Source organism: Aquarana catesbeiana, linkage group LG01 (assembly GCF_042186555.1).
Source record: "Aquarana catesbeiana isolate 2022-GZ linkage group LG01, ASM4218655v1, whole genome shotgun sequence".
Lineage (NCBI taxonomy): Eukaryota > Metazoa > Chordata > Amphibia > Anura > Ranidae > Aquarana > Aquarana catesbeiana.
In genome coordinates this window covers 123,212,205-123,236,718 of record NC_133324.1, presented here as the reverse complement: position 1 = coordinate 123,236,718, position 24,514 = coordinate 123,212,205, and positions in this window count along the sequence as shown.

Below are 24,514 nucleotides of genomic sequence, written 5' to 3'. Positions count from 1 at the left end.
TGCGACCAGTACCTCACATGGACGGAGGGGAGAACTTTTCCCTGGTGTCGCTGCTCACGGGCTAGCGCTTCCTTCCAGAGCTCACAGCGGACAGAATCAAACCATCCTAGCAGGACCTGCTCTGATACTGGTCCTCTGTGCTGTATCTCCTCTCGCAACCTCCTTCTGAATTCCTCATCCATGGTGGCTGGTATTTCTCCTCTCCTGCTATCCTGCTACCTTGGATCCAGGTGATGGTTTGGATGTGTTCACGGCAAGGAAGCATGATCCCACCATTCCCTCCATGGCTCTCAAGTAAGTCTTTCAGCGTGGCTCTCCTGCAGGCTGGTTTGGAGTGTCCCAGTAACTGGAGAGCAAATCCCACGGCTGCCAACCAATGTAACGAGCCCCTTGCTCGCTCGGTTCCACTCTCCCGACACTCCTCTGCAGCTATTGAATCAGATTGCAACGTCTGATGGTTTGGTCATCCAATGCTCCGGGATTAGAACTTCAGCTATGTGCCGTTCTAACCCAGTTGTGTAGCTCAGAACAAACACCAGGCAGGCTGTATGTAAGTTCAACCAGGAATCTATCTTTATTGACAAAATACAGGCTTTTATACACTCAAAGTGGAGGTGCAGACCTCCTGCTCATATTACTCTAACAATACAGCTGTAACCTAATTAACCTAATTAACATGAGCTAATTAACTAATCCCTTTAGACAGCCTAGATGACTCAGACATGACCGTTAGGCCAGAATGGCCGTCTTGTAGCTCAGAAAATCCAATCAACATTATCACAATCAACATAGACTCTTCTTCACACAATAGCAGAGTTAATTAACACAAATAACAATGGGGATCTAATGACTCTTAGATCCCATAGTAGACTTATTTACAATACACATTTTAGCAGACAATAGACAGACAGGTGTTGGAATTTACATCAGCATCTCCTAACAGTATCTGTCCCAGCATTATGAATCAGCCACTATTCCAATATGGCAAATCCAGGGTCCCCAGACATACAGCTCACAAAGAGCACCGTTCCCCCAAATGCAAGGGCCCCCGATCGATCGGCAAGAGGCTAGCATACAGTCCCCTCCAAAAGTCTCTTTCCCGGCTAGGTCTGTCACAGAGTCCTCTTCCACTCATCTATAATGACATATTATGGAGCTAGCGGAAGTTAGAGACCTTGCGCTCCTCCACCTTCCGTTTGAGGATGCCCCACAGATGCTCAATAGGGTTTAGGTCTGAAAACATGCTTGGCCAGTCTTTCATCTTTACCCTCAGCTTCTTTAGCAAGGCATTGGTCGTCTTGGAGGTGTTTTTGGGGTCGTTATCATGTTGGAATACTGCCCTGCGGCCCAGTCTCTGAGGGGAGGGGATCATGCTCTGCTTCAGTATGTCACAGTACATATTGGCATTCATGGTTCCCTCAATGAACTGTAGCTCCCCAGTGATGGCAGCACTCATGCAGCCCCAGACCATGACACTCCCACCACCATGCTTGACTGTAGGCAAGACACACTTGTCTTTTGTACTCTTCACCTGGTTGCCGCCACACACGCTTGACACCATCTGAACCAAATAAGTTTATCTTGGTCTCATCAGACCACAGGACATGGTTCCTGTAAGTCCATGTCCTTAGTCTGCTTGTCTTTAGCAAACTGTTTGTGGGCTTTCTTGTGCATCATCTAATGGGACGACAGCCATGCATACCAATTTGATGCAGCGTGCAGCGTATGGTCTGAGCACTGACATGCTGACCTCCCACCCCTTCAACCTCTGCAGCAATGCTGGCAGCACTCATACGTCTATTCACCAAAGACAACCTCTGAATATGATGCTTAGCACATGCACTCAACTTCTTTGGTTGACCATGGCGAGGCCTGTTCTGAGTGGAACCTGTCCTGTTAAACAACTGTCTGGTCTTGGCCACCGTGCTGCAGCTCATTTTTAGGGTCTTGGCAATCTTCTTATAGCATATGCCATCTTTATGTGTAGCAACAATTCTTTTTTTCAGATCCTCAGAGAGTTCTTTGCAATGAGGTACAATGTTGCACTTCCAGTGACCAGTATGATAGAGTGGAGAGATAACACCAAATTTAACACACCTGCTGCCCAGTCACACCTAAGACCTTGTAACACTTATGCCCTATACACACGATAGGATTTTCCGATGGAAAATGTGTGATAGGACCCTGTTGTCGGAAATTCCGACCGTGTGTAGGCTCCATCACACATTTTCCATAGGAATTTCCGACACACAAAGTTTGAGAGCTTGCTATAAAATTTTCCGACAACAAAATCCGTTGTCGGAAATTCCGATCATATGTACACAAATCTGACGCACAAAGTGCCACGCATGCTCAGAATAAATTAAGAGACGAAAGCTATTGGCTACTGCCCCGTTTATAGTCCTGACGTACGTGTTTTACCTCACCGCGTTCAGAACGATCGGATTTTCCGACAACTTTGTGTGACCGTGTGTATGCAAGACAAGTTTGAGCCAACAACCCTCGGAAAAAATCCATGGATTTTGTTGTCAGAATTTCCGATCAATGTCCGACCGTGTGTACAGGGCATAATGAGTTACATGACACCGGGGAGGGAAAATGGCTAATTGGACCCAATTTGAACATTTTCACTTAGGGTTGTACTCACTTTTGTTGCCAATGGTTTAGACATTAATGGCTGTCTGTTGAGTTATTTTGAGGGGACATCAAATTTACACTGTTATACAAGCTGTACATTCACTACTTTACATTCTAGTAAAATGTAATTTCTTCAGTGTTGTCACATGAAAAGATATAATAAAAACAAAAATGTGAGGGGTGCACTCACATACATAGTTAGTCTAGTTGAAAAAAGACACAAGTCCATCTAGTTCAACCAATAAAAGGGAAAAACAAATCATACAATCCTATATACACAATCCTATACTTAAAGTTGATCCAGAGGAAGGCAAAAGAAACCCAGCAAAGCAGGATCCAATTTGCTCCAGCAGGGGAAAAAAATCTTACCTGATCCCCCAAGAGGCAATTGGATATTTCCTGGATCAACACTACCTATAAATGTTAGTACCCAGTTATATTATGTACGGTTAGGAAAGAATCCAGGCCTTTTTAAAGCACTCTACTGAGCTGGATAGAACCAGCTCTTGAGGGAGTCTATTCCACATTTTCACAGCTCTTACTGTGAAGAAACCTTTCCATATTTGGTGATTAAATATCTATTTCTCCAGACGTAAAGAGTGACCCTTCCTCTGTAATGACCTTAAAGTAAATAACTCTACACCAAGTTCACTATAGGGACCACTTATATATTTGTACATGTTGATCATATGACCCCTTAATCTCCTTTTCTCAAGTGAGAATAAATTCAGTTCCTCTAATTTTTCCTCCTAGCTGAGCTCCTCCATGCCTCTTATCAGTTTGGTTGCCTTTCTCTGCCCTTTCTCCAGTTCCCTGATATATCTATTTTGTGAATTGGTGCCCAAAAATGAACTGCATATTCCAGATAAGGTCTTACTAATGATTTGTACAGGGGCAAAATGATATCTCTCTCTCTCTGGAGTCTATACCTCTCTTAATATAAGAAAGGATTTTGCTTGCTTTGGAAACTGTTTCTTGGCATTGTATGCCCTTATTAAGCTTATGATCTACTAGAACACCCAGATCCTTCTCCACCAATGACTCCCCCAATTGTACCCCCCCCCCTAGTATGTATGATGCATGCATATTCTTAGCCCCCAGGTGTATAACTTTACATTTATCAACATTAGACCTAATCTGCCACATACAGTTGTTGCCCAATTAAACAATGCATTGAGGTTGGCTTGTAAATTTGAGACTTCCTGTAAGGATGTTATTCCACTGTGTAGCTTAGTGTCATCTGCAAAGGCTGAAATTGTACTTTTAATCCAAGACCCTATAACATTTATAAATATATTTAAAAGTAAGGGTCCCAACACTGAACCTTGGGGTAGTAAGAATCATTCTAATCACCACTCTCCGAATTCGATCTTTTAGCCAGTTTTCAGATTTTTCCAAGCCTGTAGACGTTACTTTACACATTAGCCACGTATGGGAAACTATGTCAAATGCTTTTGCAAAATCCAAGTATACTACGTCCCCAGCCACTCCATTGTCTAAGGTTTTACTTACCTCCTCATAAAAAGAAATCAAATTTGTCTGACAACTTCTGTCTTTCATGAATCCATGCTGTCTGTTGCTTAAAATATATATATTTTTTACAGCAAGAGCTCAACTATGTGGTCTTTTATTAAACTCTCCAGTATCTTCCCAACACTAGAAGTTAAACTAACAGGCCTATAGTTACTTGGTAAAGACTTTGATCCCTTTTTAAATATAGGCACCATGTTGGCCTTATGCTAATCCAGTGGTACCATTCCAGTCATTAAAGAGTCCCTATAAATTAGAAACAATGGCTTTGAAATGACAGAACTCAATTCTTTTAGGATCCATGGGTGGATGCCATCTGGTCCAGGTGCTTTATTCACCTTCATTCTGTCTAAATAATTCTAGACCATATAAATTTTGGTAATGACTAATATCTAGGAACTGCTGGCTGCTGAGAGACACCTGCTGGTGGACACTGGAACTACAAACTATAGGTCTGGGAGCCACAGTGCCAGCAGCAGGTGAACCTATCCCTGACACCCTGGTGGACACTACTTCAGTGATCACCTCCACTCCAGTGTTCTTTCCCTAAGAATTGGCTTCAAAAACAACAAAGGGCCCTGGCTTATCCCAGCTGAAGTTGAATGAAGCTTGTAGACATGCCACCTCTCCTGGCTGTAGTATCTTCTCACATCTAGTCACTACAACTTGCCCACTCCTTATGCTGGGGCCTTCTGCTCTTTTACCATGTGCTGATACACTTTTTGTAGCATGGGGTGTACACTCTTGGCTGCTATGTTACTCTTTAAGATAAAGGATGTAAGTAGTCTCCAGACGAGATCAGTAATTGTCCCGACTATCAGGGAACTCTTGTCACCGTGGGGGAAAGAAGGCACATGATGGCTAATGTGTGGAATGTCTCTGATTGCTCAACAACAGAATGGTCCAAGGCTGATGATGGAAAAACAGGACAAGAAGGGTCTATTGGGGCAGTACCTGGGACTCCAAAGCAATTATCGCACCACCCCTGAATGGCTCTGAGAGACCCGTTAAGTATTCTCCCCAACCCATGCACGTCGAGGACAATCCCCCACATTCGCCGTAGGGGGAATTTTCTGGGCAGTCTGGGTACGTACCAGTACATGGTTTTCTGGGTGAGCGGACCTTTTTAATTCATTATAATATTTGCTGTATATTATGTGTTTGATGCCATTACTGTGTATTTAATTGTATTTTCTGTTGTGTAGACAGCTCCTCATGAGGAAGCGTTTTTTATCCACGAAACTAGTAGAGGAACTATCTGTCTATATCCCACATCAACTTTGTCTCTTGGGTGATCCCGTTAGTAGTTGCCTGTGGCTGAATTTTATTTCCTATTTTGTGTATATATTTTTTCATATGTATTAAAATTTATATATATTTATATATATTTTTATATCAAAAATTGTTTGTGTATCAGTACCGAGATAGTCCAGTACAAATCCACTTGATGGGTACATATCCATGGTCAGCTGCAGCAGCTGCCCCGATAGATGCTTCTTGTCCTGTTTTTCCATATTAATTTGGATGATGCTACTTTATTAACTTCTGTTAACCCCCTATTATGTGAGGCAATACTCATACAATTTATAAGGCTGATGATGGCAGAAGGCCCCACTAACTTTTCAGGGATTTTGCTTGGAGCAGCAAGGGCAACAGGTCCTGTGGCCTGTATTCACACCCTCTTCTTGGTTGGCTTTTTGTTTTGCTAATGTCTCGGTTGAGGAGGTTGGTGTGCATTGTCTTTCCTGGACTCTCTACCCGAGGTCAAGGAGAGTGAGTTGGACAGTCACTAAGAAACAGCAGGGAGCCCTCTGTGAGGCTTTGGACCTCCGTTGTTGTTTCATCATGTCTATAGATGTGAAGCTGGCTGTTGTAGGTGTGCACCCAGTTGGCTCCTTCACTGGGGGCCCTCTGAAGTCTCCCACTGGCATTCTGGGCAGTAGCTTTTAAAGTGCCTTCAAAACTTCTTCTTTGAAACAGATGAATTCCCTCTCCTTGGGGATTGTGCCCTCATGTGTTCAGCTATCGCAAAGCTGTAACATCTCTTCCTGGAAGCAGGCAGCGCAGTACTTGACTTGGCCCCCTTGGATGCCTACTTCTCTGAGGACAAAGCATCCACTGCCTGTTTCACATCAGTGAGTGGTTTCTGCCTGTTTGCCTGAGTCTCAACCACTTGTATAACTGTCTTATTCATCTCCAGATGAGTCTGCATCACCTGAACAAGTAGATATTGTCTTATCGTTGTCATCCTCTAAGAAGTACTCTCCCACTTGAGTAGGACATGTGTGGACCTTCTCATTCTTAAGTTTTTACTTTATACCGGTGTTTGAATCTTGGTTTTTCTTCAACAAAGCATTTTCCTCCCTGACTTCATTTCGCCAACTCTGGATAGGTGGGAACATGTCTGGAAGAAACTTTAGGATAATGGGATGATTCAGTCAGGCTCCCTGTACAATGCAGTCCAGCCGGACCCTGTCAGAATTTCACAGATCTATACCTTTTTATGGATGATCTGATGCAGAATCTTGTCCACTGGGGTTATGTAGTCAGAAAGTCTTCTCTGTACTGATGTGTATTTTCAAACTTGTGCATCAGATGATAAGGCGTTATATGCTGTGTTCAGGAGTTTCTCAACTCTCCTGAACACAGCATATAACGCCTCAATATAGTCTGAGGCTATACAGTTCTTTTTTCCAAACTTTATGTTGCGGATCACCTCTGCCACCGGCCCCTCAGACTCTCGCTGATTCTGTTTCTTCAGATTCAGTTTCTCTCCCATTCCTCTCCCCTCCTCCTCACTTTTGCAGGGTTTTCTGGCTTTTTGCAGCTGCATTCACCTCCACAGCACAGCTCTCCTTGCAAACTACATTTCCTAGGGTTCCATACGGCTGCATCCACAAGTCACTGTCACTGAAGACAACTCCTGGCAGAGGGGGTAGAAGATGAGAGAAGCCCACAGTAGCACAAAACACATGGAAGTCTGAGCTCTCCACCTCCAGGTTTCATCTAGCCAACTGAGTACCTGGCTACACATTATTTGTGCAACATAGATGGTAAAAGAAATTGCATTGCTACTTGTGTGCATCTTTACTATACATAAAGTCATGTCTGGACTAGATGAAGGAACACATGTGAGATATCATCTTTGGAAACAGCTGATTTCAAACTAATTTGCTACACAGCAGGCAAGGCAATACATTTTCCCACCAGAGAACTATTTTACAATACAGATGCTGCATAAATGTCTATGCATGTTTTCCTTACAGTTGGAAAAATCATGCTTTTGGTGACCACAAACATCAAAACAAATACAGAAAATGAAAACTCCTTTTCGACTGACAGATTGTGTGGTCCCATGGCTCCTATTCAAATGACTCATCCCACCTGTGCACTTCATTTTAAGCCTGATGCCTGGAATATCCAATTCAGTTCTCCATTGCTGATCCTCTTCTTCTTGGCTTACGCCACAAACTTTGGAAATTCCATCACAGAGGTAATTGTGGATCTCAGCAGGAGTGGATTAACTCTTACTATATATTAACTATTGAACAGCTCCATATGAAGAGGTACTGTGCTAAGAGACTTAAGAGACTTGTAAAAACAAGATATATACAACCAAATACCACCATTAATCTTTTCATCCTATACATTTAAAACCTTTTCATATTAGGGCCTGATATTTTTAAGATTGTGCCATTTAACACCCAATATGTAGGCAGTTAGCTGTGTATACCAATTATACCAATTAGCATGGCTGCTCATATCAGTACAGAACAAATGGACTCTGGAATCATCCTAACGTGATTGTAATTGGCAATTCTGGTTTCTCTGCCAGAAAATTTAGCTGCTTTGGCTCTCACAAAGTCAAGTCATAGGATCTTGTTCCATGTTGCATTCACTGCAATATGAAAAAAAAAATGAATACCATATAAAAGCAGAGAAAAGAGACTTATTATGATGGTGAACCCTGAAATTCAGGTCAAGTGATCCTGCAATTCAAATCCTCAGAATACAGAAATGGATGATTCAGTTCTCTGGTATCCACTTAAAACTAAAATATCAGCTTTGGGTAGACATATGAAGGAGAATCTTGCATAATGCCCACATACACAACACTATCTCTTACCAATTAAACATTTAAAACCTAATTTTAATCCATAACAGATGTAAATTGTATTCTGGAGATGCCATATTTAATTATGCTTATTGTATAGAAGTTGTTACCTCCTAGTTTCAAGTTGCGCTCCTTTCTCCAAGGTTTTGAAAGACAATAAGCTATATCTGTGCCACCCCTATCTGAGGAGGGGACACGATAAAAGCTGGCCATTCACCAGTAGAGAATTTTGTTCAATTGTTTTTACAGAAATTCTGAAAACTTGAGCAAAACTGAGCATTTTTTCCAAGTGAAAACCACATTCACAGGTAGGATTTCACCAGTAGTTAATTAGAAAATTGAAACAAAACTTTTAGAACAAAATTCCACTAGTGTATGGCCAACTTTAGCTGCCATATCAGTTTAGCATTCTCAATGCCCCAGAATAATGAAGTGAGCTGGAGCAAGACCATGCCTAAGCATGACTAATGAATGAAATGAGTTAGAGTGGGTGATCCCTAGGTGGGGAATTGTTATTGTGGGTTTATGGAACAAATGTTAGATGAGTGTGATATCATTGGAGCAGGGCTGTTTGTTTAGCAGCTTTATACTTGTAGCACGGACGGCCCTGTTTGGCCTGGTACCTGATTCTGAAAAGTAGAAAAGATTCTGAAAGTAGACAGCTAGCAGTAGAAGCTTAGGAGCAGAGGAGATCTTATATACATATATTGTTTACAATCATAAAACTGCCACTTTTAAATATGGAAAAAATAGGCCTGTTACTTTAACTACCTCCAGTCCGGGCCTTTTCTGGCACTTTTTGTTCACAATTAACAATTAGCAATTTTTGCTAGAAAATGACTTTTGAAAATTATCTTTTAATAGCAGAAGCGCTAGATAATAAATTGGTGGGTGTTGCAATTTTTTTATGTCACACAGTATTTGCACAACGGTTTTCAACTGCACTTTTTTGAATTTTAATGCAAAAGAACCACAATGCATAACCCATTTTTTGTAAGATATAAAAGATGATGTTACGCTGCATAAATAAATACAAAAACATGTCATGCCTTAAAATTGCACACGCCTGTGCAACGGTGACAAGGGATGCAAATTTGACTATCCATAGTCGACACTTTTAAAGCCTCTTTAAATTACCACTTTAAATTTACAGAGGAGGTCTGGTGCTAGAAATACTGTCCATGATACCTCACATGTGTGGGACTATCACTGTTTGCGTGCGTGCGGGACCAATGCACTCAATCACCTTTGTTTACAAATTTTTTTAATTTGTTAATTTTTTTTTTCACTGTTACTTTCATTTTCTTCTTTTTTTTAATCACTTTTATTGCTCTCACAAGGAATCTAAACATGCTTGTGGCAGCAATAGGCAGTGACAGGTACTCTTTTTTAACCTCTTCAGCCCCTCAAATGGCCTCTCAATGACCAGAGCACTTTTTACAATTTGGCACTGCACTGCTTTTACTGGTAATTATGCGGTCGTGCAATGCTGTACCCAAACGAAATTTGTGCCTTTTTTCCCCCACAAATAGAGCTTTCTTTTGATGGTATTTGATTGCCCCTGCAATTTAAATTTTTTTTGATATAAACGGAAAAATACAGAAAATTTTGAAAAAAAATGATATTTTCTACTTTTTGTTATAAAAAGAATCCAATAAACTCAATTTTAGTCATACATTTAGCCCACAATTCATTTAGCCACATGTCTTTGGTAAAAAAATGTCAATAAGCATATATGTATTTTTTTGCGCAAAAGTTATAGCATCTACAAATTAGGGTACATTTTCTGGAATTTACACAGCTTTTAGTTTATTATTAAATTTACACAAAGTTGTCACTAAATGATATATTGCTCACACATGCCATGGTTATATGTGAAATTACACCCCAAAATACATTCTGCTGCTTCTCCTGAGTATGGGGATACCACATGTGTGAGACTTTTCGGGAGCCTCGCCGCGTACAGGACCCGAAAACCTAGCACCGCCTTCAGGATTTCTGAGGGCGTACATTTTTGATTTAACTCCTCACTACCTATCACAGTTTCGAAGGCCATAAAATGCCAAGATAGCACAACCCTCCCCCAAATTACCCCATTTTGGAAAGTAGACACCCCAAACTATTTGCTGAGAGGCATTTTGAGTCCATGGAATATTTTATATTTTGCCACAAGTTGTGGGAAAATTACAATTTTTTTTTTTTTTTTATACACAAAGTTGTCACTAAATGATATATTGCTAAAACATGCCATGGGCATATGTGAAATTACACCCCAAAATACATTCTGCTGCTTCTCCTGAGTACGGGGACACCACATGTGTGAGACTTTTTGGGAGCCTAGCCGCGCACAGGACCCCGAAAACCAATCTCCGCCTTCAGGCTTTCTAAAGGTGTAAAATGGTGATTTCACCTCCTCACTAAGTATCACAGTTTCGGAGGCCATGAAATGTCAAGATAGCACAAACCCCCCCCCCCAAATGACCCTATTTTGGAAAGAGGACACTGATCTATTTGCTGAGAGGCATGTTGAGTCCATGGAATATTTTATATTTTGCCACAAGTTTTTCTAAACAAAGTTGTCACTAAATGATATATTGTTCAAACATGGCATGGTTATATGTGGAATTACACCCCAAAATACTTTCTGTTGCTTCTCCTGAGTACAGGGATACCACATGTGTGGGACTTTTTGGCAGTCTAACCGTGTACAGGACCCCCAAAATCCAATCACCGCCTTTAGGCTTTCTAAGGGCATTCATTTTTGATTTCACTCCCCACTGCCTATCACAGTTTTGGATGCCATGAAATGCTAAGATAGCACAACACCCCCCCCCCCCAAATGACCCCATTTTGAAAAGTAGACACTCCAATCTATTTGCTGAGAGGCATGTTGAGTATTTTGCAGATCTCGCTTTTTGTCACAAAGTTTTGAAAATTGAAAAATGAAAAAAAATACATTTTTCTTTTCTTTCTTCATTTTTAAAAACAAATGAGAGCTGCAAAATACTCACCATGCCTCTTAGCAAATACCTTGAGGTGTCTACTTTCCAAAATGGTGTCATTTGGGGGTTTTGTACTATCATGACATTTCATGGCCTCCGAAACTGTGATAGGTAGTGAGGAAATGAAATCACCATTTTACGCCCTTAGAAAGACGGTGATTGGTTCTTGGGGTCCTGTACACGGCTAGGCTCCTAAAAAGTCTCACATATGTGGTATCCTCATACTCAAGAGAAGCAGCAGAATGATTTTTGGGGTGTAATTTTACATATGCCTATGGCATGTTTGAGCAATATATCATTTAGTGACAACTTTGTGCCAAAAAAAAAGTTTGTCGTTTTCCCAAAACTTGTGGCAAAATATAAAATATTCCATGCACTCAACATGCCTATCAGCAAATAGCTTGGGGTGTCTACTTTCCAAAAAGGGGTAATGGGGGGGGGGGGGGGGATTTGAACTGTCCTGGCATTTTATACACAACATTAGAATCTTATGTCACACATCACCCACTCTTCTAACCACAAGACAAAGCCCTTTCTGACACTTTTTGTTTACATGAAAAAATATTTAGTTTTTGCTAGAAAATTACTTTGAACCCCCAAACATTATATATATTTTTTAAAGCAAAGGCCTTACAGATTAAAATGGTGGGCATTTTTTTTTTCACACAGTATTTGCGCAGCGATTTTTCAAACGCAATTTTTTTGGAAAAAAAAACACATTTTTAATACACTAAAACACACTATATTACACACTAAACACTATATTAAAAAAATTGGGGTCTACTAGACCCTAGATCTCTCCTTTGCCCTCAAAGCATCTGACCACACCAAGATCGGTGTTATAAAATGCTTTCCCAATTTCCCAATAGCGCTGTTTATATGCGGCGAAACCAAAGTCATGAAATGCTCATAGCTTCTGCTTTCTTAGGCCATAGAGATGATTGGAGCCATTCTGGTCTCCGATCAGCTCTATGGTCAGCTGGTGGAACCACCGGCTGCTTTCTCGGGTTCCCTGTTTGGACAGGAGAGCCTGAGAAAACCATGGAAGACGGTGGGGGGGGCGTTCCCTCCCACTGCTTGTAAAAGCAGTCTAGAGGCTAATTAGCTGCTAGGATTGCTTTTACATAAAAGCCAACCGCTGGCTGAAAAGAATGATACCAAGATGATACCTAAACCTGCAGGCATCCTTCTGGTATAACCACTCAAAATCCAGCAACATACCAGTATGTTGCAGGTCCTTGTTGGGCATATATAATGTTCTTTTTTTCGAGCAGCCTGTGGGCTGAACGAAAAAAAGAGATTGATTGGTGGGTATGCCCATCATTAGAATACCGCCCTTCATCCACCCACTTCCAATGATGGGCATACATGCACCATTTTTTTTTTAACTGTGGTGGTGAAATCACCTCCTACAGAGCTGGAGTCACGGCTTTACATATCGTGGGAGCAAACGCTGTTGCTGTCAGAATAAATAAACCCGTGATGTAGCTGAATGGCGTACCTGCTAAGCAAATAATGGCTAACAATAAAACAAAGTAACATTACAGTATAACAGTAAGACATACCATACCTTTTATTTTTATTTTTTTGTACTTTTATATAAACTGTAAAAGTTCCAGATTAGGGTCTCTCAAAATGTGATGCCATCTCATCTTTCGAGACCCTGTGTAAGTGTGCCCTAGGACTGTGTAATGCTGTACCCTACGCTAATACTACATTAGTGTGTGGTAGCGTTTGAAACAGTCACTAATGCAAAGACCAGGTTGGTCAGGACAGGAGGGACAATAAAAGTGGGTATCACGCCTAAATCCACATTTTCTGCAGACATGACATCTTCTTTGGGGTGTTCTGCGGGCAGGGGTACCAGGGAGGACATACGGAATATGCCTCTCATGCAGCAAGCTCACTGCATTTGCGTTGGGAAGGTGGGGCATAGCACTGTCTGGAAACAGAAGGGCTGCGATGATCTCTTCCTGGAATTTAAGGAAGGATCCAGTTCATCCTGAAGCTTTGTATAGCACATAAGCATTCAGCAGAGCCAATTGGAATAAATATACAGACACTTTTTTGTACCGGCATCTGGCCTTACGGGCAATTAGGTATGGCGCCACCAACTGGTCATTGAGGTCCACCCCTCCCATGTTAAGGTTGCATTCGTGGACACAGAGGGGTTTCTCCACAACACCAGTCGCCGTAGGAATTTAGACAGTCGTATCTGCGTGAAGGGAGGACAGAACGAAAACATTCTGTGTATCCCTCCACTTCACTGCTAACAAATTATTACGTTTCAAGCAGGCTCTCTGCCCCCGTCTAAGTCAGGACTCTACAAGCCGTTGGGGGAAGCCAATTCCACAATCAAAATGGTGACTAAAAAGTCCCACGCTTGTGTAATAATTGTCCACGTACAAGTGGTACCCCTTTCCGAATAAGGGTGACACCAAGTCCCACACAATATTACCAGAGCTCCCTGTTTAGTCTGGCCAGTTCTCTGGCTCCACGTGACTATCTCTTCCCTCGTAAACCATAAAACTATATGAATAGCCTGTTGCCCTGTCACAGAGCTTATACATCTTGATCTTGGCACGCTTGCTGGGAAAATACTGTTTGATAGACAAGTGGCCAGAAAACTTAATCAGGGACTCATCAACGCAGACAACTTGATCGGGAGTAAACAAGGCTGCAAACTGTTTGTTGAAGTGGTTACGAGGGGCTGAATTTTGTGCAGCCGATCTAATCCAGGGTCACCCCGAGGACAACAGAGTTCATTGTCACTGAAATTCATGAACCGCAAGATCTGCTCGTATCGTGTCCTGGTCATGCAAGCAGAGTACACGGGCATATGGGGAATTGGGTCAGTGGACCAATATGACCGCAACTCACTTTTTTTTAACTATACCCATGAGGAGGAATAGGCCAGGAGGGTCTTAAATTCAGAAACCGTAATAGGTTTCCAATCTCTGGCAAGGGCCAAATGAGGATTAGCGGCAATGAATTCACCAGCATACAAATTGCTTTGGTCCACAACAGATCTTTAGAGATCTTCCGTGAAAAACAGTGAATAAAAATCAAGTGACGTAAAATCAACTGTTTCCACCTGAATTGCGGGTTGGCCAGTGAATGGGGGAAGTACGGGTGCTGCAGAAGTGGTGGCTGCCAATTAGGTTGGGCAAATGCTGCAGGAAGGGCACTATGGGCTCGACGGGCCCGTGTTTGTCTTCTTGGTGGCTGTGGGACTCTAATTGTGCTAGCCACCTCACCAGCTTGAATTTTCACTTATGGGACTCGCCACGTCACCAAGTGTTACTGCAGTGCTGGATGTACGACCAGGATGTACTAGGCCGCTGGTGCTTGCCAGTTCACTAGAAGGATGAGCGGCACTAGTACTGGCTCTCTGCTCCATACGAGAGCCCTGCGGTTCTTGCACCTCAACAACAGCAGAAGAACAAGGTCGGGTATGCCTGACCTTGGCAGGGACCACTACTCTGTCGTCAGAGCTATCTGTCAGGGTGCCGCTGCTGTCTACTGGATCATATTCTGAGCCTGAATCTGACAGATGGGATGACTTCCTCCTCACTCTTATCTGTCATGCTCAGAAACGTGTAGGCCTCTTCACTAGTGTACCTTTGATTGGACATTTTGGCCTCTAAATTTACTGGTCCAACTAGTGAGACTCACAGGAAAAAAGAGCACTTGACTGTCAGCGACCGCTTCAAACGCTACCAAAAAAAGTGCTAGCATTCGCAGGGATCAGGCCTGACTCTGCGAATGCTGCAGTTATGTGTTTTTTGTTTTGTAAGTGACAGTGATCGATTGATATTGCACTTGGATGGGTTGGGCGGAGGGGCTAAATGCAGGTGCTAGCAGGTATCTGGGCTGATCCCGCTAACGCTGTGTTTTTGGGAACCCTAAACTACTGGGGTACTAGTATAGATCTGATCAGATCAAAGATATTGATCTGTTCAGACACTATACTACTAATGGAGGTGTATGGTGCGTGCGTGGGTGTTAGCGCTACTGGCACTAATCTGACGCTGCCTGGGGCGATGTGGACCCTAAATGATGCTAAAACCTAACTGATGTCACCTTACGGGTGATCAGGGGGTTAAACCTTTATTAGGTAATATACGGCGGGTGCCCTGACGCTATTAAAAACAAACTAACTAACCAGCGTCACCTGTAACATTAATACGGTGATCACTGGTGACAGAGGATGAAAGGGTTAACTGGGGGTGATCAAGGGGTTAAACCCTTATTAGGGGGGTTTACGGGGGATCCCTAGACCTATCTGGGGCTATCACTAAGTACCCTAACACTGATCATTGTCACAAATGACACCAGTACAGTGATCAAAGAAAAATATGAACACTGCACTGGGTGACACTGCTTCGCCCAGCCGAGCCAACCTGCCACAGTATAACTGCGGCAGCTGGTCTGGAATTGGTTAAGAGATTTGGGGTCTATAAGACCCCAAATCCCTCCTCTGCACTTAAAGCATTCAAAACACCAAGGACTGTGTTTTTGAATGCTTTTAATTTTCAAAAAATGGCGCAGATTGTTTCAGAGTAAACCAGAAGTGATGTCATGTCACCGCTTCCGAGTTACTAATATGAACAGCCAATCAAAGCCAATTCCAGCTTTGCTTGGCTGGCTGACCAGCTGGTGGATGCGCAGGCTGGTCGCTCGGGTCTCCCTGTGGGAGGGGAGAGCCCGAAAGAGCAGTGGAATGCTCTGATCGCTATTACAAGACAGCCAAAAATTATAATGGATTGATGCTTGCAGCTGCAGCCTGTGAACAGGGCATATCTCTGGCTGTCACAATATTCACTTGGATACTAAATTTTAAGCACTGGAGTGGACTTTATTTTGAAACAAAATGTATTGTTTTCTTGCACATCTTATATGGTTACACAGCGATTCATTGTATCGTACTCATTTACTGTAGCACCTTTAATGCATACTTTTGTATGCTATTCATGGATTTATTTGCATTTTTTTAGATTGTAATTGTAGCTCAAGTATTTCAGCTATTGTGGTTGCTGCATTCACATTTAGTTATTTATTTTCCTTTTTTTCACTAAGCACAAGATACAGTATTTTTTAACATTTTGGAAATCAAATATTGTTCGGAAAGTTCTTCCCAACAATGTTACAGAAATCAAATAAACATCAGTGCAGCACTTAAATAATTTAACATGAAAGGAAGAAACAAAATGGGACCTAGGTCCACCAAATAATGTGTCAGTAAAAAATAATAACCAAAGATCCAGGCGAATCCTGCAATAGATCAAAAGCAACATATTAAGGAAAAATTCTCAACCACTGAGGTAGATAAGTGATGAGATACTATTCAAAACATTTAAAAAAAAAATAACAACCAAAGTTCATAGGTTACATAGTTATATAGTTACATAGTAGGTGAGGTTGAAAAAAGACACAAGTCCAACCTATGTGTGTGATTATATGTCAGTATTACATTGTATATCTCTGTATGTTGCGGTCGTTCAGGTGCTTATCTAATAGTTTTTTGAAACAATCGATGCTCCCTGCTGAGACCACCGCTTGTGGAAGGGAATTCCACATCCTTGCCGCTCTTACAGTAAAGAACCCTCTACGTAGTTTAACCACTTGACAACTGGGCACTTAAACCCCCTTCCTAACCAGACCAATTTTCAGCTTTTGGTGCTCTCACATTTTGAATGACAATTACTCAGTCATGCAACACTGTATCTATATGAAATTTTTGTCCTTTTTTTCACACAAATGGAGCTTTCTTTTGGTGGTATTTAATCACCGCTGGGTTCTTTATTTTTTGCGCCGTAAAAGAAAAAAGACCAAAAAATCTGTAAAAAAATACATTTTTCTTCATTTCTGTTATAATATTTTGCAAATTAGTAATTTTTCTTCATATATTTTGGCCAAAATTTATACTGCTACATATCTTTGGTAAAATTAACCCAAATCGGTGGATATTATTTGGTCTTTGTGAAAGTTATAGAGTCCAAAAGCTATGGTGCGAATATCTGAAAATTGATCACACCTGAAGTACTGACGGCCTATCTAATTTCTTGAGACCCTAACATTCCAGAAAAGTACAAATACCCCCCAAATGACCCATTTTTGGAAAGAAGACATTCCAAGGTATTTAGAAAGATGCATGGTGAGTTTTTTGAAGTTGTCATTTTATCCCACAATTCTTTGCAAAATCAAGGTTCTTTTTTTACTTTTTTTTTTTCCCACAAAATTGTCATATTAGCAGGTTATTTCTCACACATCGCATATGCATACCACAAATTACACCCCAAAACACATTCTGCTATTACTCCCGAGTACGGCGATACCACATGTGTGAGACTTTTACACAGTGTGGCCACATACAGAGGCCCAACATGCAGGGGAGCACCTTCAGGCGTTCTGGAGCACCCAGGCCAATTCTGACATTTCTCTCCTACATGTAAAAATCATCATTTATTAGCTAGAAAATTACATAGAACCCCAAAACATTATATATGTTTTTTTAGCAAAGACCCTAGAGAATACAATGGCGGTCGTTGCAACTTTTTATCTCGCACGGTATTTGCGCAGCAATTTTTTTAACGCGTTCTTTTTGGAAAAAAAACAGTTTTGTGCTTTACAAAAACCAAAACAGTAAAGTTAGCCTAATGTTTTTGCATAATGTGAAAGATGAAGTTACGCCGATTAAATAGATACTCAACATGTCACCTTTCAAAATTGCACGCGCTTGTGGAATGGCGCCAAACTTTGCTACTCAAAAATCCCCATAGGCGACGCTTTAAAATTTTTTACTGGTTTTGAGTTACAGAGGAGGTCTAGGGCCAGAATTATTGCTCTCCTCTCGCTCTACCGATCGCAGTGATACCTCACATGTGTGGTTTGAACACCATTTTCATATGTGGGCGGGACTTACGTATGCGTTCGCTTCTGCATGCGAGCACACAGGGACAGGGGCGCTTTAAAAAATTTTTTTTATTTTTTTATTGTTCATTTTACTTTATTTATTTTAGTTTGATGCTTTTTTCCAAAAAAAAAAAAATTTTGACCACTTTTATTCCTATTACAAGGAATATAAACATCCTTGTAATAGGAATATGGCATGACAGGTCCTCTTTACAGTGAGATATGGGGTCAATAAGACCCCACATCTCACCTCTAGGCTGGGAAGCCTGAAATAAAAAAAAAAAAACGATCCTGGCTTCGATCGTAGCGGTGAGTCGGTAGAAGCGCGGGAGGGGGGGACATCCCCTCTCGCCTCCCGTAAGAACGATCAAACAGTGGAACAGCTGCTATGATCATTCTCATGGTGTAGGGAATCGCCGGCTGAAAAAGCTGATATCTGAATGATGCCTGTAGCTGCAACCATCATTCAGATATCTCCGCAAAAGGCAAGGACGTTGTATGACGGCCGGCGGGCGGGAAGTGGTTAAAACGCTTTTTTTTTTTAACACAAAGTTGTCCATTTATACAATATTTCTACCACATAACATGTACATACCAAAAATGACACCCCAAAATAGATTCTCCTGCTCCTCCTGAGCACGGCGATACCACATGTGTGAGACTTCCACAGCCTGGCCACATACAGAGGGCGAGTACAGTTGAGCATGGCTCAGCATGGCAGGGTATGGCGGGGTATTGCGGAGTATGGCGGGGTATGGCGGGGTATGGCAGGGTATTGCGGAGTATGGCGGAGTATGACGGGGTATTGCGGGGTATGGCGGAGTATGGCGGAGTATGGCGGGGTATGGCGGAGTATGGCGGGGTATTGCGGAGTATGGCGGGGTATGGCAGGGTATGGCAGAGTATGGCGGGGGCATGGCAGAGTATGGCGGGGGCATGGCAGAGTATGGCGGGGGCATTGCAGAGTATGGCGGGGGCATTGCAGAGTATTGTGGGGGCATTGCAGAGTATTGCACAGCATTGCAGAGTATTGTGGGGGCATTGCAGAGTATGTCGGGGGCATGGCAGAGTATGGCGGGGGCATGGCAGAGTATGGCGGGGGCATGGCAGAGTATGGCGGGGGCATTGCAGAGTATGGCGGGGGCATTGCAGAGTATTGTGGGGGCATTGCAGAGTATTGCACAGCATTGCAGAGTATTGTGGGGGCATTGCAGAGTATTGTGGGGGCATTGCAGAGTATGGCGGGGGCATTGCAGAGTATTGTGGGGGCATTGCAGAGTATTGCACAGCATTGCAGAGTATTGTGGGGGCATTGCAGAGTATTGCACAGCATTGCAGAGTATTGTGGGGGCATTGCAGAGTATTGCACAGCATTGCAGAGTATTGTGGGGGCATTGCAGAGTATTGCACAGCATTGCAGAGTATTGTGGGGGCATTGCAGAGTATTGCACAACATTGCAGAGTATTGCACAGCATTGCAGAGTATTGTGGGGGTATTGCAGAGTATTGCACAGCATTGCAGAGTATTGTGGGGGCATTGCAGAGTATTGCACAGCATTGCAGAGTATTGTGGGGGCATTGCAGAGTATTGCACAGCATTGCAGAGTATGGCGGGGGCATTGCAGAGTATTGCACAGCATTGCAGAGTATTGCACAGCATTGCAGAGTATTGTGGGGGTATTGCAGAGTATTGCACAGCATTGCAGAGTATTGTGGGGGTATTGCAGAGTATTGCACAGCATTGCATAGTAGTGAGGGATGGCTGAGCATGGATGGCTGGATGTCTCTGTGCAGCGCTGTGGGCACTACACATACAGCCCACAGCGCTGCAGACATCCATCCATCCCCCTCCCCGCTCACTGTGTACCGATCGGTACACAGGAGGGGAGGAGAGGAACCGGCGTCATCAGATGACGCCGGTCTGTTTACATGTGATCGCGCCGTCATTTGACGGCGCGATCACATGGTAAACGGCCGCGATCAGCGGCCATTTACCGGGATCCGTGATGCGCCGGGTCCTCTGGACCCGGCGGTCACGGATGTGTTCGGGTGCGCGCCCCAGGGGGCGCGCGAGAGGGGAATTCTGGGAGGACGTCATAATACGTCCTCCCAGAGTTATCCAACCGCCCTGCAGCCGTCATTCGGCTATGGGCCGGTTGGTAAGTGGTTAAGGTTAAACCAATTTTTTTCTAATTTCAATGAGTGGCCACGTGTCTTGTTAAACTCCCTTCCGCAAAAAAAGTTTTATCCCTATTGTGGGGTCACCAGTACGGTATTTATAAATTGAAATCATATCCCCTCTCAAGCGTCTCTTCTCCAGAGAGAATAAGTTCAGTGCTTGCAACCTTTCCTCATATCTAATATCCTCCAGACCCCATTATTAGCTTAGTTGCCCTTCTTTGTACTCACTCCATTTCCAGTACATCCTTCCTGAGGACTGGACAGCATACTCTAGGTGCGGCCGGACCAGAGTCTTGTAGAGTGGGAGAATTTTTTTTATCTATGGAGTTGATCCCCTTTTTAAAGCAGGCCAATATTCTGTTTGCTTTGTTAGCAGCAGGTTGGCACTGCATGCAATTGCTGAGTCTATTATCTACTAGGACCCCCAGGTCCTTTTCCATCCTAGATTCCCCCAGAGGTTCTCCCCCCCAATGTATAGATTGCATTTATATTTTTGCCACCCAAATGCATTATTTTACATTTTTCTTCATTAAACCTCATTTGCCATGTAGTTGCCCACCCCACTAATTTTTTCAGATCTTTTTGCAAGGTTTCCACATCCTGCGGAGGAGTTATTGCCCTGCTTAGCTTAGTATCATCCACAAATACAGAGATTGAACTATACCCCGTCCTCCAGGTCATTTATGAACAAAATAAATAGGATTGGTCCCAGCACAGAACCCTGGGGGACTCTACTACCCACCTCTGACCATTCAGAGAACTCCCCATTTATCACCACCCTCTAAACTCGCCCTTGTAGCCAGTTTTCAATCCATGTACTCACCCTATGGTCCATGCCAACAGACCTTATTTTGTATAGTAAATGTTTTTGCGGAACTGTGTCAAATGCTTTTGAAAAATCCAGATACACCACATCTACGGGCCTTCCTTTATCCGGATGGCAACTCACCTCCTCATAGAAGGTTAATAGATCGGTTTGGCAAGAACGATTCTTCGTGAATCCATGTTGATTACTGCTAATGATACCGTTCTCGTTACTAAAATCTTGTATATAGTCCCTTATCATCCCCTCCAAGAGTTTGCATGCTATTGATGTTAGGCTAACTGATCTGTAATTCCCAGGGAGGTATTCTGGGCCCTTTTTAAATATTGGTGCTACATTGACTTTTCTCCAATCAGCTGGTACCATTCCAGTCAGTGGACTGTCAGTAAAAATTAGGAACAATGGTCTGGCAATTACTTGACTGAGTTCCCTAAGTACCCTCGGATGCAAGACATCTGGTGATTTATTAATGTTAAGTTTCCCAAGTCTAATATTAATTCTGTCCTCTGTTAACCATGGAGATGCTTCCTGTTATGTGTCATAAGGATAAACACTGCAGTTTTGGTTAAAAAGCCCCCCGATTCCCTCTTGAAGACTGAGGAAAAGTATAAATTCAATACCTTCGACATCTCCCCATCCTTTGTAACCAGATGTCCTTCCTCATTCTTTATGAGAATGGTTGGGTAAAATAAATATCATTAAGATGAACATTCTTCCCCAAGTGCTCTTTGTCTTTCAAATGTTACCACTGGGTGTGCCTATAGGGTTCTTCTCCATCTTAGAAACCATGGTATCCCGCTTTGTTTGGAAGGGCAGACACCCTAGGATTTCCCGAATGACCCTTTTCTGTTCCAAAAATACGGGTGGTCTTGCCCTCCCAAACTTTAAGGCTTACTATCAAGCCATTACGTTCTCTAGGATAGCCGTTTGGAAGTATGTGAGTAATACTAAACTATGGGTTCTATTGGAACGGGATTTGAGTGGATCTAACCTTTCCATTACACCAAGGATCCCCCACTCCTCCAGAGCCCAATACCTCACCTCTAACTGTCTCCACGCTTGCAGTTTGGGACTCTATGCATAGAAAATTCTCTTGGGGATACAACTCCCTTCTACTACCAATTCTGAACCATGACTTCTTTCTTCCCGGCCGCATGGACAGTGGCTTTAAATCCTGGTCAACGGAAGGCCCTCTTCTTCTTCACCATCTCATTCAATCGAACAACCTCAGACCTCTATCCGATATACTGGACTCTAAACAGATCACCTTCAAGGACAAATGGAGATACAAACAAATACAGCAATTCGTCCGCTCCCTTCCTCGCCCAATAAGGAATATACAGGAGCTTACGCCAATTTAATATATTTTCTTGCATAAGGATCCACCCCTCCATTGTATTTCACAATTCTACAAAGCCATCATACAAATACATAACCCTTCCTATCCAGAATACCTCAACAAATGGGAGTCCAACTTACAATCTAATATCAATGATGACCAGAGAGACAAAATCTTACAGCTGGTTCATGTCTCTTCTGCTTCCTCCAAAACAGCTGAAATGAACTACAAGCTGCTGACAAGGTGGTGCTATACCCCAGCTAAGTTACACAGTATGTTCCCTTCCAGTTCCCCGATGTGTTGGAGGAATTGTGGGAACACAGCATCTCACGCACATATCTGGTGGTCGTGCCCAGTCATCCAACCTTTCTGGACAAACATCATCCAACTTGTAAATCAAATAACGAGTTTGTCTGCGATTGATGGCACAGTGGCTGCGATTGATGGTACAGTGAGGCTGCAATTGATGGGGTTTTTTTTTAGAATTTTTCAGTTTGTTTGCTCCCCCCAAATAATTTTGAGCACCAGCTGCCACTGCAATACAGTGCAGCCATAGTACAGTTTCTACTACTTTTCTGGTGGTGTACATGGTATCTAATACAGTATTTACAGTTTCTACTACACTTCAGGTGGTGTACACAGTACACAATACAGTGCAGCCATAGTTCGGTTGTTAATACAGTGCAGGCGGTGTACACAGTATCTAATACAGTGTGTACAGTGTCTACTACACTTCTAGTGGTGTACACAGTAAAAAATACAGTGCATCCGTAGTACAGTTGCTAATACAGTGCAGGCGGTGTACACAGTATCTAATACAGTGTGTACAGTTTCTACTACACTTCTGGAGGTGTACACAGTACACAATACAGTGCAGCCGTATTACAGTTTCTACTACTTTTCTAGTGATGTACACAGTATCTAATACAGTGTGTACTGTGTCTACTACACTTCTGGTGGTGTACACAGTATAAAATACAGTGCAGCCGTAGTACAGTTGCTAATACAGTGCAGGTGGTGTTCACAGTATCTAATAGAGTGTGTACAGTGTCTACTACACTTCTGATGGTGTACACAGTATAAAATATAGTGCAGCCGTAGTACAGTTGCTAATACACTGCAGGCGGTGTACACAGTATCTAATACAGTATGTAGAGTTTCTACTACACTTCTGGTGGTGCACACAGTATCTAATACAGTGTAGTGTGGTGTTGCAAAACAAAATATATATCATGTCCAGAAGGCCACCAAGGAGAGGCAGACGCTCACAGGCCACTAAAAGAGGGCAAGCAGCCTCTGTGTCTACAATCAACAGTGCTGGTCGTGGACATGGTGTATCTACAACTGCTGCCTTTTCAGCTGGTAGACTCTGCCCCCTTTGATGAATCTGTGGAATGTGCTGTACCTCAGTGGCAGGTGTGCTGTACCTCAGTGGCAGGTTCCAAAACGTCATTTCTTTTCATGGAAGGCCATTCCGGCTCTCAAGCAGCATGTGGAAGGCAATGTAAACAAGGGTGGAATTTGGCGGGATTTTTAGGGTGCCGGGGAAAAGGAAAAAATTCCAATACTTAACAAATGAGTATAAAATGCCAGAAATTATTTATTAAATACAGAACATGGTTAAAAAGACATATGTAAAAATTATTAGGCACACCCATGATAGCCTTTGCTGCTTAACTACTGCCATAAGCTATATATCACATATTCCTTCCACAGACTTCTGTCTGTTGTCTAAGCACCTCGGCTCCTTCTTTAATTATTGCTTTTATTGCAAATTGTAGCCGAACAATCCCTTTAGGCTCTGTTTGGCATTCCCTATGTGCACTACCCAGTGACGTTTTTCTCAAAGTGACATTGAATCGCACGCCTACAGACCATCATTTGGTGGTACATCTATGTATGTCAAAAACATCCCCTGATGAGCCTAAAATGGCGAAACATGTCAGGACCATCACTCTAACGTTATTGCTGAG